Source organism: Nycticebus coucang, chromosome 4 (genome assembly GCF_027406575.1).
Source record: "Nycticebus coucang isolate mNycCou1 chromosome 4, mNycCou1.pri, whole genome shotgun sequence".
Lineage (NCBI taxonomy): Eukaryota > Metazoa > Chordata > Mammalia > Primates > Lorisidae > Nycticebus > Nycticebus coucang.
The window spans coordinates 74,357,500-74,375,138 of record NC_069783.1 but is presented as its reverse complement, the minus strand read 5'-3'; the positions used below and the strand labels follow the sequence as shown (position 1 = coordinate 74,375,138).

The 17,639-nt window shown below is 47.0% G+C and overlaps 1 protein-coding gene across 4 annotated transcripts in view; it reads left to right on the top strand.

Annotated features, from left to right (window-relative positions):
* The first annotated feature begins 219 nt into the window (after positions 1-219).
* The window catches only part of EVA1A (eva-1 homolog A, regulator of programmed cell death), a 52,903-nt gene continuing 35,483 nt past the window's right edge, over positions 220-17,639 (top strand). For 2 of the 4 annotated variants that reach the window (XR_008379640.1, XR_008379639.1), the window contains exon 1: positions 387-524. The gene's annotated coding sequence lies outside the window, so the exon portion shown is untranslated. Of the gene's footprint in view, positions 525-17,639 lie in introns of all 4 variants that reach the window. The other 2 variants (XM_053589049.1, XM_053589050.1) reach the window with 2 other exon arrangements.

Genomic DNA, 17,639 nt, shown 5'->3' with positions numbered 1-17,639 from the left:
GGGATAGGGTAGGGGCGGACGATGGGAACCTCCCAGGCCCTGAAGACAGCCAGAGGCACAGGGAGGCTGGAGGGAGTTGGGAGCGTGAACTAACTTGGCGCGGAGGGAGGCGCCGCGCGCCACAGCCGTTCAGATTTCGCGTCCCGTGAGCGCCCACATGGGCGGGTGGCTTGGAGAAGGGGGCGGGGGAGAGGGAGGGCAGGTCCGGAGCCGAGGGGGTGGAGGAGGGGGGAGACCGAAGGAAATGAGACAACCTTTTCCTCCCCCTGACTCGGGCTTCTCCAGCGGCTGCGGGGCTTGGCGCGGCCGCCCGTGAGCGCCCAGGCCAGGACCCCGCGTCTTCAGCACAGCCCTGGCTCCGGCGTCCGGTCCGCCGGAATTTCTCTCCGAGGCGTTGGTACCCACCAAGCCCAGGGCAGCACTTTGTCGCGTCTTCCCCTCGTTGATCGGCTCCCGATCCCCTTGCTCGGCCCCGCGCGCCGGGAGCGCAGCCCCCGGAAGTGCGCGCCGGCGGTCCGGCGAAGGTAAGCGGCGCTCGAGAGCGCGCCCTGGGCGCAGGGGCGCCTGGCATCCCCAGCCGGCCGTGGCTTCCCCGGAGCGCCCCTTCTTCTGAAACATCCCGAGCACTTCTGACCTAAAGCCACTGCTTTGTTCCCAAGCCCCTGCCCAGGTGTTGTAGGCTGGACCCCACAGGGAACTCTGCTTCCCAGCGCTTTCTTTTTTTCCTCCCCCCCCCCAACTTTCCTGTTGCTTGTCCTGCTCCCCGTTTCTTTTTCTGGCTCAGACGACTCTCAGCTCCTTTATGCCCAGCTTCGGAGAGCGAGTCCTTTCCAAATCTGGCGCCTCTTTCCTCGGTTTCTGGGAGCAGGGTTGAGAGAGCTAGCCCGCGGCAGCGACTGGCTTTGATCCCGGGCCTGCCCAGGGCAGATCTACCTGAAATTTACGTGGTGCACCTTGGACTGTGAAGTTGGCTGGTTTCGGAGACACTTGGCTCGCAGTGCTCGCTTGGCGACCCCCAGGACTCTGAACTCAGAATTGATTGGAGAGTGAAAAGGGGTTGGCGCCCCCTAAAGCCTCAGTGAGACGCTCTGCGGGTGGACTGGGGCTCTGTCAGCCGCTGCGGCTCCATCTGGGCGTCACAACGGTGGGGCCCGAGGCGGGGCACTGGATGTGGGACATGGAGGTAATGAGGTTGCTTTAGCAGGACAGGAGGGCCAACCACATGTGGCTACTTTGCCATTTTGCTCTTACTAACTGCCTTTCTCTCATCAAACCGAGAAGTGGAGACTCCCTCTTTTACAAACTGGCACAATAAGATGGGGAGAGGTTACATAACACTTTTGGGACCACATTGCTAGGAAGGGGCCCAGCCAGGATTTGGTTCCCAGGTATATACCGCACATCCTAAGTCCAGCCCTGCAGACAGTTCCTCTGTTCAGTCTGAGCAAGAAATCACCACCTTCTGCTTGTTCAAAGCAGAGAGGTCCAGCTTTTTCCTTTTTGGGCAAATGCATCTTGATTCTATCCAACCCCAAACTATTTATTTAGTACCTATTATTCTCAGAATTCAGTGGCAAGTACTGAGATTTCACCTTTGAACCTCACTCTTTCATCCCCTTTCTGACATCCAGTCTGTTACCAAATCTATAGTTTTGCTGCAGAGGGCTGGCTTGAATCTCTCTTCCAAGAAAGGCAGTTAAGCACCATGGCGAGGAGCCCAGGCCCTGGAGCCAGACCACCAGCTTGAATCCTGGCTGACGCCTTTCTGTACCTTTCCGTGGCTGGTTTTCTTATAAAGTAGGGATGATAGGATTAAAAGCAATGGTTCTCAACCAGGGTTTTGATTTTGCCTCCCAAGAGACATCTGGCAAAGTCTGGAGACATTTTTGGCCACTACCAAGTGAGCAGGGAGGATATTATTCATCTGCTGGGTAGAGAGACCAGGATGCTGCTAACTATTCTAGGTCGCACAGTCTCCCACAATGAAGAATTATCTGGCCCTAAATATTAATAGTGCTGAGGTTTAATGTATCAGTTCCTGGAGAGTGCCATTATTTCTCATCCTTTTATTTGTTCCAACCCCCTGATTGTACCAACCCCTGTCTCCACCTCTCCCCTCATTCCAGTGCCAGAATTCAGTTACTAAATCCACAACAGATCATCCAACTATGCTGGTTTAATACGCTTGCTGGTTTCCCATTACTCACTGAAGGAATGGGAATATGCAGGTGTTTCACAAGTGCCAAAGGCAATTCCTCTGCATGTTAAAATTTGTGAATCACTATCTTTACAGAATAAAATCTAACCCTCTGGCTGTTCACAACTGGCCTCAACCTACCTTCCCAATCTCATCTTATGCTACTTCTTCTGTGCTCCCCTCATATTTCCAACTCACTTTTCTAGGTCCTTACTTTTGGGAATGCCCTTCTTCCTCTTTGGCTGGCAAATTTCTTATCACTCTTTGAGACCAGAGCAAAGTTCCATTCTGGGTGGAACAGTCATCAGTTCCAACAGTCAGTTCTGTTCCTGTCCCAGCTCCAGATTCCCCCCTTTTGGAGCATTCTGATGAGTGGAGATTCCCTCTCTGCCCTTTTTCTTTTGCTCTTGAAGTATTTACTGTACTATGCAGGGATCTTTGTTCACCTCCCCGCTGGTCTAACATTCTTAGATTCTAGAACAGTGCCATCCATGCTCACTGTGGGGCTAAGCTTTCTGGCTTTGAAGTCAGGCTACCTACATTCAAATCCCAGTTCTGCCAATAATTAACTCTGTTAAAAGTTAATTATTTGACCTTGGGCAAGTTGACTCAGTCTCTCAAAGCCTTATAGGTAAAATAAGAAAAAAAAAATAGTATGCCTTCTCTGCAGACTAGTGTGACTAAGTAATGGGATAATAATTGTTCACCTTAATACCAAATGTCTACCCATGCTAGGAGATGGTTCAAGCTTTACTCCTTCAATCCTTATAATATCCCTTTAAAGTTGGTACTAGTATTGTCCTATTTTCCAGACAGACAAAGAAATAGAGGCACAGAAATGCTAAGCAGTGTGCTCAAATTCACACAGCTAATGAATAGTAGGGCCAAGACTCACACAGACAGCTGGATCACAGAACACATACTGTTCACACTATGCAGGTAAAGGGCTTAGTCTAGTGCCTGCTCAGTAAATGTGAGGTGAAGTTTGTTGAGTGCATGAATGACAGCCTAAGTCCATTGGCTTTTACACCTGTACACTTGTGATCTAAGATTGGGCCGTTATTATTATAACTCATTTTCCTTTTCTTTCCTCCTTGCCCTGCCCCTGCCTACACAGGGATAGAACACTGGTCAGTTCCCTGTCACAGTGCTGGGCCAGCACCACTAACCTTGATGCAAAGTGGAGCTTAAGTACTAGAAGTGTCAAACAGCAGAGTACATTTCACAAAGAACAGCTCTTTGGGGATTAGGGGCAGGGGGTTAAAGTCAACACATACCTGCCTGGAGGACAGAGATGCAGGCTTGGGGGCAGAAACTCTGTGACCACAGTTTATTCCTTACCAAGCATGTATCCTTTGCAGTATGCACCTAGCTCATAAATATTGGTGAAACCAATTGATGAATAGGGGTGGATGAATAAAAGCCACCAGCTGGGTCTCCCGTATTATACTTCATCAGGTGTGGAGTACACCTTCTCTTTTGAATATTATGAGGAATACTTATTTATTAAAGGTAAAACTTGTTAAGGGAATTTAATGACTCATGGAGGGTATTGGAGAACGAGGTTTGGAACCCATTGCTGACCGTATGAGTTGTGTTTGACACTGGGTACTTGGTTACAGCTTATCACTCAACCAAATTGGAATGTTTTATTGCCCCAAATATGCCTTGGCTTTGAAAGCTGACCCCCCCCCCCCACCCTCTGGTCCCTGGGTCAGTTGCTCTGTGGGCCAGACTTCCCTGCGCAAATACCTATGCATTTGTGCACTCTGGCTTCCTCCACAGCTGTCCTCCACAGCTGTAATCCCCCTGCCTTTGCTTTTTCTTGGCAAGTTGCCCCCAAAACTTTAGTGGGATGAGGTCATCTGATATCTGCAAGGCTTTGAGGTTTTGTTAGGGGCCACAGAAACAGTGTAGTAAAGGCTGTGAGAACTTTGAAGCAGGGCGAGAACTTCCCTGTTCACTGACACATCTGGGACCTTCAGATCCCCTGTGGCACTGCTTTTTCCTTCAGGCACCAGACTCTTTACTATCTCCTGGCATTGTTCTTTTTCCTGAGTCACCAGCTGGCTGATCTAAGAAACATATTACCCCAGGTGTTAATGATTTAAGTAAAAGTCAGATCTTTGGGCATCACTTGTGTTTACAATGAGGCTTGGCCCAGAAGATTAATAGCTTGGCCCAGAAGATTAATTAGCCCAGGAGTGGTCGGGAGGGGAGGGCAGGTGTCAGGCTTGGTTTCTGGTCTTTAGGCCTCTGATGCCACAACTTGTCAGCTGCCATCTTGGATAGCACCTGTTCACTGACCAGCAGGTGGATTTCTCGTGAACCTGGCTCCTGCTTTGTGTGTCCGGTTCCAGGGAGATGCACCCACCCTGGTTAGGTCTTGAGCTGTGTTCTTTGTGAAATGTACTCTGCTATTTGACTCTATGTGAAACCCTATTTAGTACCATAAGGGAAATTATCAGACTAGGGTGGTGGTAGAATTTTGAGGTGTTAGTGTGGACTTGGAATATGTATGAAGGGAGCTCTGGGTAGGTGCCAAAGACTCAAAAGATGAAGAATACCTAATCTGTATCATCAAGCTCACAGTCCATGACATATGATGGATATATGAATAGCTATAAGAGTGTGTTAAGTAGAATAAGAGATCTGAACAGAGAAATGGGGACTCAAAGGAACCAGCTATTATCTCCGCTAGAAGTGTCATGAGAGGCATCAGAGAGAAGAGGATGTTTGAGCTGGGCCTTAACGTACAAATAGGAGCTTGCTGCATTTGAGGGAACTGGTGATAGAAGGGCATTACAGACGGGAAACTACATATATGAGGTAGCCTGGAAGTCAAGAAAGGGCCTGGCAGATGTGTAGTACATGGTGGGGACTGGAGGGCTGGAGATGGTCTGGGGAGGTGACTTTGACATTTCAGCAGGCCAGGAGTCTGTCCCTGTGCTGTTGGGAGATAATGGAGTGGGCATTTAAGACTGAGGTGTGCTAAGCTCTTTGAATGGTGGCTCTGCCTCTTGTCCCTCCTGGCCTGTTTCCTCCTGGGGCACTGGGACCTGAGTCCGGGGTCAGAGAAGGACACTGTCTTTAGTAAGCAAAGAAACTACAGTCAAAAACAAAGCCAAGCTCGGTGGTTGTGTGTGGTTGTTTTGTTTCCTTTTCACAGCCCTGGCTGATAACCTATGTGATGGCCCCTCCAGAGTCTGGGCTTTTGAACAATTACCTTCAAAGCCTCCAAAAGTTTGTATGAATTGCTAAGTAATTGCTAAGTGTTTCTGGATTTAAAAAGGGAAGGAGAGATGGAGGGAGGGAGGAGGGGAAGGAGAAAGAGAGATTGAATTTTGATGCTCAGGTCTGTTTTACAGAAAATTCATCATGTCTTGTAGATCAACTGGCCAATTGCTTGAGAATTGTGTTCACATTTATATTTCTTCTCTGAGTCCGAAGCCTTTTGCATGTATCGATTGCATAGACCTCCCCACAGATACTGGGTACATATGCTTGCTAATTGGACAATTGGTATAGGGCTTTCTACAGGTCCCAGAGGCTTTACTCCCTTATTTATCACTTAGTAACCCCTGGCACATAGGAGGCCCTCAGTAAGATAGATAAATGAAGGAACCACCTTGTATCGTAGTCCCATTCCCAGCCCTGCCAGGGCTCATGGTGGAGCGAGGAGATAGACACGAAAACATACAACACAGCCCAGTGGAGTAGTGTCATGACAGAGAAGATACAGCTGTAGAGAGAGACCCAACCCAGCCAGCGATCAGAAATGAAGGCAGGGAGGCTGGGAGAAGATACGCTCTTCTGGGTACCAACCTCCCTCCAGGGAAGTGGTCCTGTGGGTGGTTCCTAGAGGTTGACTATAGTAATAGCACCTGGGCCAATTTCAGTTGCTCACGCCTGTAATCTCAGCACTTTGGGAGGCTGAGGCAGGAGGATCAGCCCAAGAATTCAAGGACTAGTGGACAATGATTGTACCTCTGGAGTCCAGTCTGGGTGACAAAGCGAGACCCTGTCTCTTACAAAAGGAAAAATAATAGTAGCACTGGGGGTGGGTGCCAGGCTCTCTGCTTGAGGCTTTAAGTGCATTTATCACTTAATCCTCACAAACACCCTCTGAGGTCAATATTAGGAGAGGCAGTGCGGTCACACCCACAGCTTACAAGCACAGCCAGAATCAGATCCAGACTACCAGTCTGAGCCCTGCTCTACTGTCCTGGATAGTCTTGGGATAGTTGTATCATCATTAATGATGCTTTTAGACAATCTGTTTTCAAAAAAGAAAGTACAAAAACATGGGCCTCTGTGATCAGGAGTGGGAGCAAGCCATTTCTTCCCTGCCCTTTCTTCTCCCCTGTGTGACATCTGAGGCTGTCCCTGGCACAGGTAGAGGCTCTGTGCTCTCTGCTCTGGGGTTCAGTGACTCTCTACCTCCTCTTGCTCCCTCTTTGATCACCAAAGCAGGCTGCACTTTGTCCTCCATGGTGAGAGGACACGGAAATGCTGTTCAGCAAAGAAGCGACCATAAAGTCGCAAGGAAAAGGCTTTTTACAAAACACCTGCTGTAATTTAAGCCTCTCCCCTTTGGCCCTGCCCCCTCCTTCCCCTGTCACTCAGTCGGGAAGTAGCTGCAGGGAGCAGATGTTAGGGGATCCTGTTTCTGTGTGGGGACCCCATCAAAAGGGTTGCCTAAAGCTGCCTAAAGCTGTCTTCCCCTGGGCACCTCTACAAATACACTCATCTTGTCTGGACAAGACAGGCCACAGCCACCCATAAGGAGGGGCAGGGAGGGCCTTTTGCTGGCAGACAAGCACATTTCTTTCCTGGTGTCTTCCATTCTGTGTGCCACTTGGCTAAGTAACCTCTGACAGCAGCTCCCTTCCTTGCTGCACTGAGATTCACTAATGAACATGAAGATGAGCAGAGTGGACTCTGGAAGGAAGTCAGCAATGCCATTTACCTGCCATGAGGACTGGCTCTCTTAATCTCTCAGCAGCAGGTCAGTCACGCAGGGCAGGATTGTTGGCCTGGACACTCCCTGGACATTCTTGGGGTGGGATGGCATTAGGTCTTGCTGCGAGTTAGAGTTGGGCTCACTGTGAGGACTTTGTGAAAATTTACAAAATAATGACTTGGATATTATTCTGGAAAAGACGCACATGAAAGTGAATTGTGCACATGAAAGTGAATTGTGTCCCTATAGGTAGGCGTGCATGCTCACAGAGACAGCTTGACGGCCTTGGTGTGTCTGCTCAGCCCAAGCTGTCAGTGTTCCTAACACCCTGTGTGTCATGCATAGGTCTAGTCCCTGTGGACACAGAGATGAACAGGATACTCTGTGCTCCAGGAGCTCAGCAGTCCATGTGGAGACAGACAAGAGAGTCAGGGATAGTACCACAGCATTTTGCTGTCCATCTCTGTCAGTACAGTCAGCTCTCTGAAAGTGAATCAATGGGAACGTATGTCCCATTGATTCCCAGATCACTGGAGCCTACCATGAACTCTAGCATATCATAGGCATCCTGTAAATTTTACCTATTTTAAACCTGAGTAAGTCTAGGCACAGAGTTGGTTAAGTAACTTGCCCAAGGCCACACAGTCATAAGTGACAGACCTAGGATTTTGGCCTGTGCCAAACCACCTGTATCCATGAATGTTGTGCTACCTTAATGCCATGCTAGAGGCCATCACAGAGACAGAGTACCGTGAGCACCCAGATTAGGGCACATGGACTCAGCTTGGGTAGCATGGAGGTCCAGGAGGATGTTCATTGAGGAGGCTGCAATGGGAGCATCCAAGCTGAGGAGAGGGAGAAGCAGGACCTAGATAGGGGGCTGGTGACAAGTTTGCAGCATGTCTGGGTGGCAGGCACGGTGTGCTGCAAGGAAGGAAAATAGGGAGGTGTAGTGAAGAGGAGGGAGGTGAGTTTGGAAAGGAGCAAAGTAACCAGATCAAACTTGAACTTTACTTTGAAGGCAATGGGGAGCCACTGTAGGATTCCACACAGAGGAGAGACTTGGTGGGAGTTTTGTTCTAATGACAGACCTCTCTGGCAATACAGTAGAGATTGGAGAACAATAAGACCCGTGTTAAGAAGATGGGTATTAGGACACCATTGCAGTTTAGAGGGTGGGACACGACTGGACACACCTCAGTCTCCGTCTCAGTTTCACAACACCTCTATAACTGAGGCTGTTGAGTAAATGTCTCTAAGCCTCTGCTTTCTCATCTGAAAACAGAGACTCTACTTCCTCCCTCATGGGTGGCATGGATGTGGGTCAGGACGATGAACTATGTGAATTGTCCCTGCAGTGGTTTATCCACTGACTGACATGTGATAATAGTGGCCAATATTATCTTTAATATTATTGTTACTTATGATCATTCAGGTGAGAACTAATGAGATTCTAATAAGACACTGGTAATAGGCATGGAGAATTGGGCGCGGACTCAAGCAATACCTGAGCAATAAAGTCGATATGATTTGGTGACTTAAGCAGGGGAGTGAGAGAGGGGCAGCAGTTTAGGTTGACTCTGAGATTTTGGCCTGAGTGACTAGTGGGAAGGAGAGTGGGCTACTTACCAGGAGGGTAATGAGGGAACAGCATTTATAACAAAGGGTTATGAGGTCAGCTGTAGACATGCTGAGTTTGAATTACCAGGACAGTTAGGGAGAGATGTCTACAGGCAGGTGGTTTTATAGGTTTGACATTTCACAGAGAGGTCTTAACAAAGATTCATAAGCAAACTTTTTAACAAAAGACAGTGAAGTCATGATGTGGATCCGTTGATCACAGAGTGTGGGAAGAGGAATTATAATAGCTAATGCTTACTGTGTATTGTGTGTCTTAATCCTTTCAACAACCCCTGCCAGGGAGGACAACTGTTATTTTAACCTGTATTATAACTGAATAAACCTAGGCACAGAGATGGTAAGTTACTGACCCAAGGTCACACAGATATAAACAAGGACCTATGATTTTAGGCCAACTATCAGGATCTGGGGTCTGGGCCAGACTGGCTCTGAGAGTGGGGGTCCCAGAGCACAACACTGACCTCTGAGGGAGGGAAGGAGAAGACCTAGTGAAGGCAGTGGGGAAGTGGGGGGAGTGCAAAGGCAGGAAATTGGACACTGGCATGTGGAAGAGGAGATTTTTCAGCAGGGAGAGATCAACAGCATCAATATGGAAGTGTTTTATAGTCCACAATGTGGAAGTCCACCAAGACACAGAAATGTCCATGGATTTGGGAGTTAAGAAGCTGTTGATGACTTGGTGAGGAGAATTTGACAGATGAGGGGAGCTGGACAGTGTGAGGTGAGGAAGCAGACATACTGAACATTGGCAGTTATTTCTAGAACCTTGGCTATGAAAGTAAAAAGAAAGAGAAGACTGTAGATAGAGGTGTTAGGTAGGGGCAGTGTTTTATTTATTTTTTAGTTTTTTGAGACAGAGTCTTACTATGTCACCCTGTGTAGAATGCCATGGCGACACAGCTCACAGCAACCTCAAACTCTTGGGCTTAAGCGATTCTGTTACCTCAGCCTCCCAACTAGCTGGGACTACAGGCACCTGCCACAATGCCCAGCTATTTTTTGGTTGTCATTGTTGTTTAGCAGGCCCGGGCTGGGCTCAAACCCACCAGCTTCGGTGTATGTGGCTGGCACCCTCACTGAGCTACAGGCGCCAAGCCAGGGGCACTGTTTTAGAGGTGAAATGACCTGCACATATTTGCATGGGGTGAACACACGGAGCCAGAGGAGGCCCTGCAGAGTGGCCACAAGCACACTGTGCTCAGTTTCCTTTTCCAGGCAGATTTTTAGTATTTCTCTTCACGTTGTAGACGGGTTTCGTGTTAATGGGTGGACATGTTTAAAGACACCCTGGATAAGTGTTTCAGATCTTCAGCTTTGTTAGGTGGAAGACAGAAAATTTCTTTCACAGTGCCCAATTATGACTCATCCCTTCTTAATCCTGACCCTGTCAAATTCAGGTGTAGTATATTAGCCCCTGAACTTCTTCAAAATATGCTCTGAGAGAGCATGATGTGCTGAGGCTCCATGTCCAGGCATAGAGAATTGGTGTCTGCTTTGTAGATCCCTAGAGGTGAGAACAAAGGCTTGAGGAGCAAGGATGGGGACCCAGAGTGGGGTCATGGGGAGAAGGCACCAGCTTTAGTTTGAACCCGAGACACCTGATCAGAGGCAGAGGTGGTTGGAGATGAGGGCAAATCTATGGGAGGAGACAGAGGGTTGCTTGGATCTTGTAGGGAATGGAAGGCACATTACAAGGAGGTTTGCTGGGACTACAGCCCTGTGCTTGGAATGACTCCAGATGATTTGGCTGCCACCAATTAAGTTCTTAATGATGGAAAAGACTGGCATTTCTTTATGAATGCCTTATTACTAGGCTTAGGGGATGCAGGCCCAACGGGCTCTGAGAAGATGGATTTATCTAGGGGCAAAGACAACCTCTGTGCTTTCATACATAGGATTCTTTTGTTCAGACTAGACGCAGATACCGCAGGGGGTTAAAAGCTTGACTTAAACAAGAAATTCAACTTTACTTTAGTTCATGGTGCTGACATCCCTGAGGCTCAGAGCTAGAATTAGGGTTTGGCTGCCAACTTCATAAATGTGCTTTGGTTGAAATGGTGCCTTTGCTCTTCTTGGAAACATCTCAATGAAATGCACATACCTTCACAGAAGGCCTCTATGGCCGGGGCCTCCTGAAGGATACTGACCTGAATCCAAAAGGCCACATAGGAAATGGCCTCAGGATATTTTTTTTTTTCCCACATGAAGCAGCAACTCAGCTGAATTATTTGCTTGATCATGAGCCTTCTGACATCAGGAAAAGTGGACAGCACATCTTTCAGGAGTCCCATTTCAAGCTTGCAGGTTCCCTCAGTAGTGGAGGACACTGGGAGAAAGGAAGAAGAAGAGGGATCCCTGCCGGACCCCTCCCAGCCCCGTCCTCCCAGGTTGGAGGCAGGAATGTGCAGTGTCCCTTCAGCTGGGTGTGATGGGCAGACAGGGCACTCTCCTCAGGGACACAGGGCAGAAGCTGCAAGTGTCTTCCCCCGCCTTCACTGGGAGACGAGGAGCAGAGGATATCTTTCTCCAGGAGGGCGTGGCTGGGCTGCCGCATGGCTTGGCACAAATGTGAACTCACTGAAGATACATCATTCTGTACTTTGCTTTATTCCTACTTTGCAGGGTCTGAATTCTTGTCATGGGAAAGGCCTATGTATTTGTCCACACTGATTCCAAAAATGAGGGCTTGAGGCTGTATACATGGTTTGAGTATTCACATCATAGCTGTCAGCTATGCTTTTTCCCATCAAACCTTCTGGAATATGAGGGTGCCACAAGGGTCTGAGAGACAGTATCCAGTGTGCCCAGAAGGAACAGCCTTGATACTTCTGATTCTTTCACCTGTATTTGATTTATTTGTAAAATATGTATGTTTTGGTTCAGTCAATCGTTCATTCATTCAACAATTTGAACAATACTACATGGCTGCCTGTAGGTTAGGAAATGATAACATGGTGGTGATTCCAACATCTTTGTTCCTGCCTTCTTGGAGCTCATAGTTGTTAGGGGACAGACATTAAAGAAATAAATGCACAGATAAAAGTACATGATTACAAACGATGGTGAGGGCCATGCTAGGCAAGAACAGGATGCTCTAGGAAGGAATGATAGGTATCAGTTTAGATTGGAGGCATCTGGTGAAGGAGGAGGCATATAGACCCACATTCGCCACTGACAGCGTGCTGTCTATTGGGGGATTTACATGGTGCAGAGGCAGCTCCAAGGAAGGAGTCCTGGCCCTTGGATAGGGCTGAGGGAGCAGTTCTGAAAGACTTCTAGAAGCAAGGGACATTAAAGAAGAATCTCAAAGAACTGGTCGAAGCTGTCTATATCGAGAGGGAGTAGTGTGATATTTGAGGTGGAGGCAACATGGTGCATTTGGGGCACCTTTTGTTTAGCAAAGGTGGAGTTTATGCTGCATAGAGAAGAGTGACCAGAGATGGGCCAGGAAGGATAGGCAGGGACCCACCCACTAACACAGCTCCTTGTCTGTATCAGAAGCAAGTTAGTCACTGGGGGGAGTATATGCTACTAAAAAGCTGGAAGACATACTTCATAGAGTATCAGACAGTAAATATTCCAAGCTTTGGGGACCGTAAAGTCAGTTGCGGCTCCTCAGCTCTGTCACTGTAATGCAAAGGCAGCGTAGACAGTGTGGCCATGTGCCAGCAAAACTTGATAAACAAACCCAGGCTGTGAGCTGGATTTGACTGTGAGCTATAGTTCACCAACCCTTGCTCTGGAATGGTAATTCTGGTGGCTCTGCGAAGGTTAGATTGGAGGATGGGGAGAGAAAGGAGGTAGAGAGGCCAGTGAAGAGCTATTGCTTTAATTTAGAGGACCTAAGGGGGGGACAGCGGGGTGAAGTGGTTTGTGGCATGCTCTAAGGTAAAAATGACAGGACTGCATGCCCAATTTAATGGAAACATGTTTAGCTATTTCTTTAATGCTCAGTGAACTGATTCATCCAGTAAAGGGAAAAAATTCATGGACATCCTGGGCATGTGACTCAGAATCACACGCACATCTGGGAGGTCACCCACTGGTCACTAGACATAGTACTTGGTGCATTACATAGATTATCTCAGTGTGAAGTTTAACTCTTAAGAATTCTTAGGGATATTAGGTTGTATTTTCTATTTTGGTTTAAAAATAATAAGTTGTTTGCCCAAAGTCATATATTAATAGCTGGTGAATGAAAAGTGGAGTGAGATGTAATCTGTATGTGCTATCAAAGCCTGTGCCGTTCTGAGATGTGGAATCTTTTCTCCTCCTCCCAGGAGGTGGCACAAAGGGCCCCCAGGAGCCTGTGGAGCTTTCTCCTTTCCCTTCTCCTCTTTGTCCCTGCTAAGTCCCATCCAGCAAGGAGGATGAGAAAATGCATGTTGGGGAGAAAAACACCCAAGTCTGCCACAAGTGTTGATCTGTTCTAACTACCAGCCTGTGATAGTTTCCTAGGGCTCCTGTAAGGGAATACCATGAAGTGGGTGCCTTAGAATAACAGAAATCTATCATCACATGGTTCTGGAGGCCAGAAGTCCAAAGTCAAGGTGTCAGAAGGGCTGTGGCGCTGTTCCCTCTGAGAGCACAAGGGGAAGATTCCAGGATTCTCTTCTTGGGGAGCGTTAGGTGTTTTTGGCTTATAGTTAGCTGTCATCTTTCCGTGTCTTTTTACTTGTTTTTGTTCTGTGTGTGTCCAAATTTCCTCTTTTTATAAGAACATAAGTTGTATTGGATTGGGGCCCATCCTAATGACTTCATCTTAATTAAATCTGCAAAGATTATATTTCCAAATAAAGTCATATTCTGAAGTACTAGAGATCAGGACTTCCCTATATTATTATTGGGTGGGGAGGGGGTTGAGAAAGAATTCAACCCATAACACTGTCCTTTTCCAAGAAGAGTTCAGAAGCATCCTTAGACTGTGGTGCCTGAATGTGTCTCCATCCGGTTCCAACTCCAGGGTTAGCTTCAGCTGCGATCATTTTTCCATCCCCTTCCTGTCTGCGTGGCCTGGGACGTGAAGCCTGTCTGTATTCACTCACAGTTGTGTTACTGCATTTCAGGTGGGTTCCTGTCCTGACTGCTCAGCCTTTGCACAGGGTTCTCCAGTTTTATAGCAGGAGAAGATGCTCCCTGCATTTGCCTCCCAGGCTCTCCTTTCCCGACTTTGCACTTTGATCATTCACCTATTAGTTCATTTAGCAGTTAAATGTTGAGTTCCATTGCATTCCAGGCTAGTTGAACTCTAAGGATATAAAGATGCTAGTTGAACTCTAAGGATATAAAGATGAAAAAGACAGTTCCTGCTCTCAGAAAGTTCCTGGGAGGCCACACAGCAAATAGTGTGAAATTGCATAGGGAAGTGTACATGCGGGCTCCCAGCGTAGCATCCTGGGCAGCTCCCCAGTGCTGCCAGGGACAGGCTTAGGGCCTCGCAGCGCGCACCAGGACTCCGTTGGCCTGGCCCCACTCATCACTTGCTGTTCCTTTTCTTTCACTTTGTGCTTCACCCATTTTGATCCAGTTGCTGTCGCTCAGTTATACAGTTCTCTCTCTCCAAGCTTGTCTTTCTCCATGAATGCGCTCTCAGTCGGGATGTGCCCCCTGCCCAGTCCTCAGCTGTGCTCTGCCTGGTTAACTCCTGCTTCTCCTTTGGGACTCATCTCCAGCGCTGCCTCTGCAGGGAGCCGACGCCGGCCCCCTCCTCTGCCCTCCTCCTCGTTCCTTCCCTTGATCTCTCCTTCCTCAAAGAGACACTAACTGAGGCTTATTTGTCTTTGTAACTCCAGTGCCTGGTAAGTTAAGTCAGTGCCTTGTTTTCATAGAAGCTCCATCAATAAATGAGTGAACACATGATTCCTGAGTTCTGTGCTTGCTCCTGCTTGCCACCCCGAGGCCTCCTCCCTCACCAATCGCATTCTGCTCACCACTTCTCTACCCTGTTTCCCCCAAAATAAGACATCATCCGAAAATAAGACCTACTTACAGGAAAGATAAGATGACCCCTGAAAATAAGACCTAGCGCATCTTTGGGAGCACACCTTAAAATAAGACACTGTCTTATTTTCGGGGAAATGGGGTACCATGAGTCCAGATACCTCAGTGCTCATGATGTCCCTGGAGCCGACACCTGAGCTCTGCTGGCCCCACTGGTCTGTGGCCGTATTTGGCTACCCACTGACCATCATTTCTGGTCTGCCTTGCTTCTGACAAAAAAACACCTGTTGTAAAAAGATGGTTCTCATAAGGAAAGCAAAACTTCCTAAACCTTCCATTCTCCTATTTTCTCTTCTATTTCTCCATTGCCGAAGTTTTCCCCTCTCCCAATTCTACGAGCAAGGGACACACTATTTCTGCTTCATTGATCATTTCAACAAGCATTATTTATTTTTAGCCCTAAGTTTATACCTGGGGCTGTGATTGAAGCACACATCTCATTTCTGTCCTTCTAACAACAACAACAACAACAACAACAACAACAACAACAACAAAATATATATATATGTTTCTTTCACTCCTTCTTGTTTAAAATATTGGTTCTCTCTTATGAATTAAATGATAGTGATTTTCAAAAATATTTTAAACATTAAAACTCTTCAAATGAAATCGTATATAGAATATTTATGAGAAAAATGGAAGAAACCAACATTTTGTAATTAAATTGTTTGATGAATCTAGTTTTTAGCATATATTTAATTACTGAAAGTAATGAGAATATTATGATGAATATGCAAATTTAAAATTGAGGGTCTGGGGTGACAGCTGCAGCCTCCTAGCATCCTCAGTTCAAATGTACATATTTTGTATTGGCTGTACAGCCTGGGGAAAATTGGGACAATTGGACATTGGAAGTAATAGCATGACATTTTGCAGATTCAGGCTATTCTGATTAAAAATATCCAGAAATGGGTGGCGCCTGTGGCTCAGTTAGTAGGGCGCCGGCCCCACATACTGAGGGTGGTGAGTTCAAACCCGGCCCTGGCCAAACTACAACAAAAAAATAGCCGGGCATTGTGGTGGGCACCTGTAGTTCCAGCTACTCGGGAGGCTGAGGCAAGAGAATCACCTAAGCCCAGGAGCTGGAGATTGCTGTGAGCTGTGACATCACGGCACTCTACTGAGGGTGACAAAGTAAGACTCTGTCTCCATAAAAAAAAAAAAAAAAGAGAAAAAAATCCAGAAACTTGAAAGAGAACTCTAGGAAAGACTGGCTTCAATGTTGACTCACTAATGATTTATAATAGTTTAATTATAAGGGGTCTAATTGAAAGGAATAGATAAACAGTTTCATTTATTGACTTATATTCATATCTTTGGAGAAAACACTTCTCAAATTTAGGTTGTATCATGATGAGAGACTAATTGTGGTATTAAATTTTTTCCCCAGAAACTTCAGTGCCTATTTCTGTTTGTTTCTTTCTTTCTTTCTGTTTCTCTCTGCCTTTAACACAACAAAAAAAATGTTAAATTTGGCATTTTGAGCCCAAACTTCAGTTTTCAGTTTCATCCCTGACACACCTACACAGGAGGAGCAGTGACAGAACGGCCCTGTGTTGCTGACTTGGTCTTGCTCAGGCTTCCAAGAGTCTGCCAACCAGTCTAAGATTACAAAAAGCTCTATAGCTACCAATAGTGACTTGCCATGGGGCACATACGATGTGGTCACTTATTACTGTATAGTTCACTGTTACATCTGTATACGAGAAGGCACACAATGGATGTCCCTATGCCTTGCCTGGCATTTAATGGAACAAGGTGCACCAGGGCCCAAGGGGTGTCAGTGTACTTGCTTGTACAGTTTTATATTATGGATCTGAATGGTTAAAGGATCTTTATGGAACTATAGCCTTCTTATTAATGACACATCTACATGTGTTCAAACATAGGTCTTGACAGGACAACCATGGAGTCCGTGATTGTTCACATTTGCCATCACATACTTGAGTGTCTCTGTTTATACTGTTCAAAGTATTTTTTAATGCAATTTGAATCAAACATTTGTAGGACCCTTGAAACAAATAGGTTGACCTCCTTTGTATTGGAATCAAGTATAAGACCCTGATGGGACCTTTTTAGTAGGGCTGGCTTGGGAGGGCCTCCCTGTTTTGATCAGTTGAATGTCTGCCACTTCAGGGCTTTTTACTTCCCAGGAGCTCAGCCGGTTGTCTGCAGTGAATTGAATTGAATTGAATTGACACAGAGCTGGTCCCATGTGGCAGCAGGACTAGCTCCCCCTGGTGAGGGATGATCAGGGAGGTCTCAGGTGGAAGCTGCCCGCCTTCTGGAGAGTCCACATAGCTCCCACACAGCATACCCCCCATTTGGAACTTCTCCTCCCTCCAGCTCCCTGGAAGGCTGTCTGGGCTTCTAGACTCCCTGTTGTCAGGGGTTTGGGTCCCCCACCTCAAGCCCCCACTGATTCCTCAGGGTCCCTGTGCTTATGCTCTGGTTGTAATAATTGTAATGGACTTAGAAGTCACTTTTGGGACTGGGGCAAACACAGAAAAGAATCTAGATGACCAGGAATGCTGCTTGTTTCCTTTTGTGTGTTCCTTGCCCAGACATTATTTCTGAGTTCTCTACATTTCCAAAGGCCTCAGCGGTAAGATTGGGAGAATCCACTGGTTAGGAATAAAAGGATCACCTTTTTTCATGTCCTGAATTAAGGATCCACACATCTGCCAGCATGTCCTGCCCTATTTACAAAGCCACATATGAGTCAATCAGAATTATTCAAGCACATGTTGTGGCTGACTAAAGGGCTGAAACTCTTCTCCTGCATGGTGTGGTACGAGTGGTGTGACCATCTTCCATTCTGTACAGCCATTTCCCACC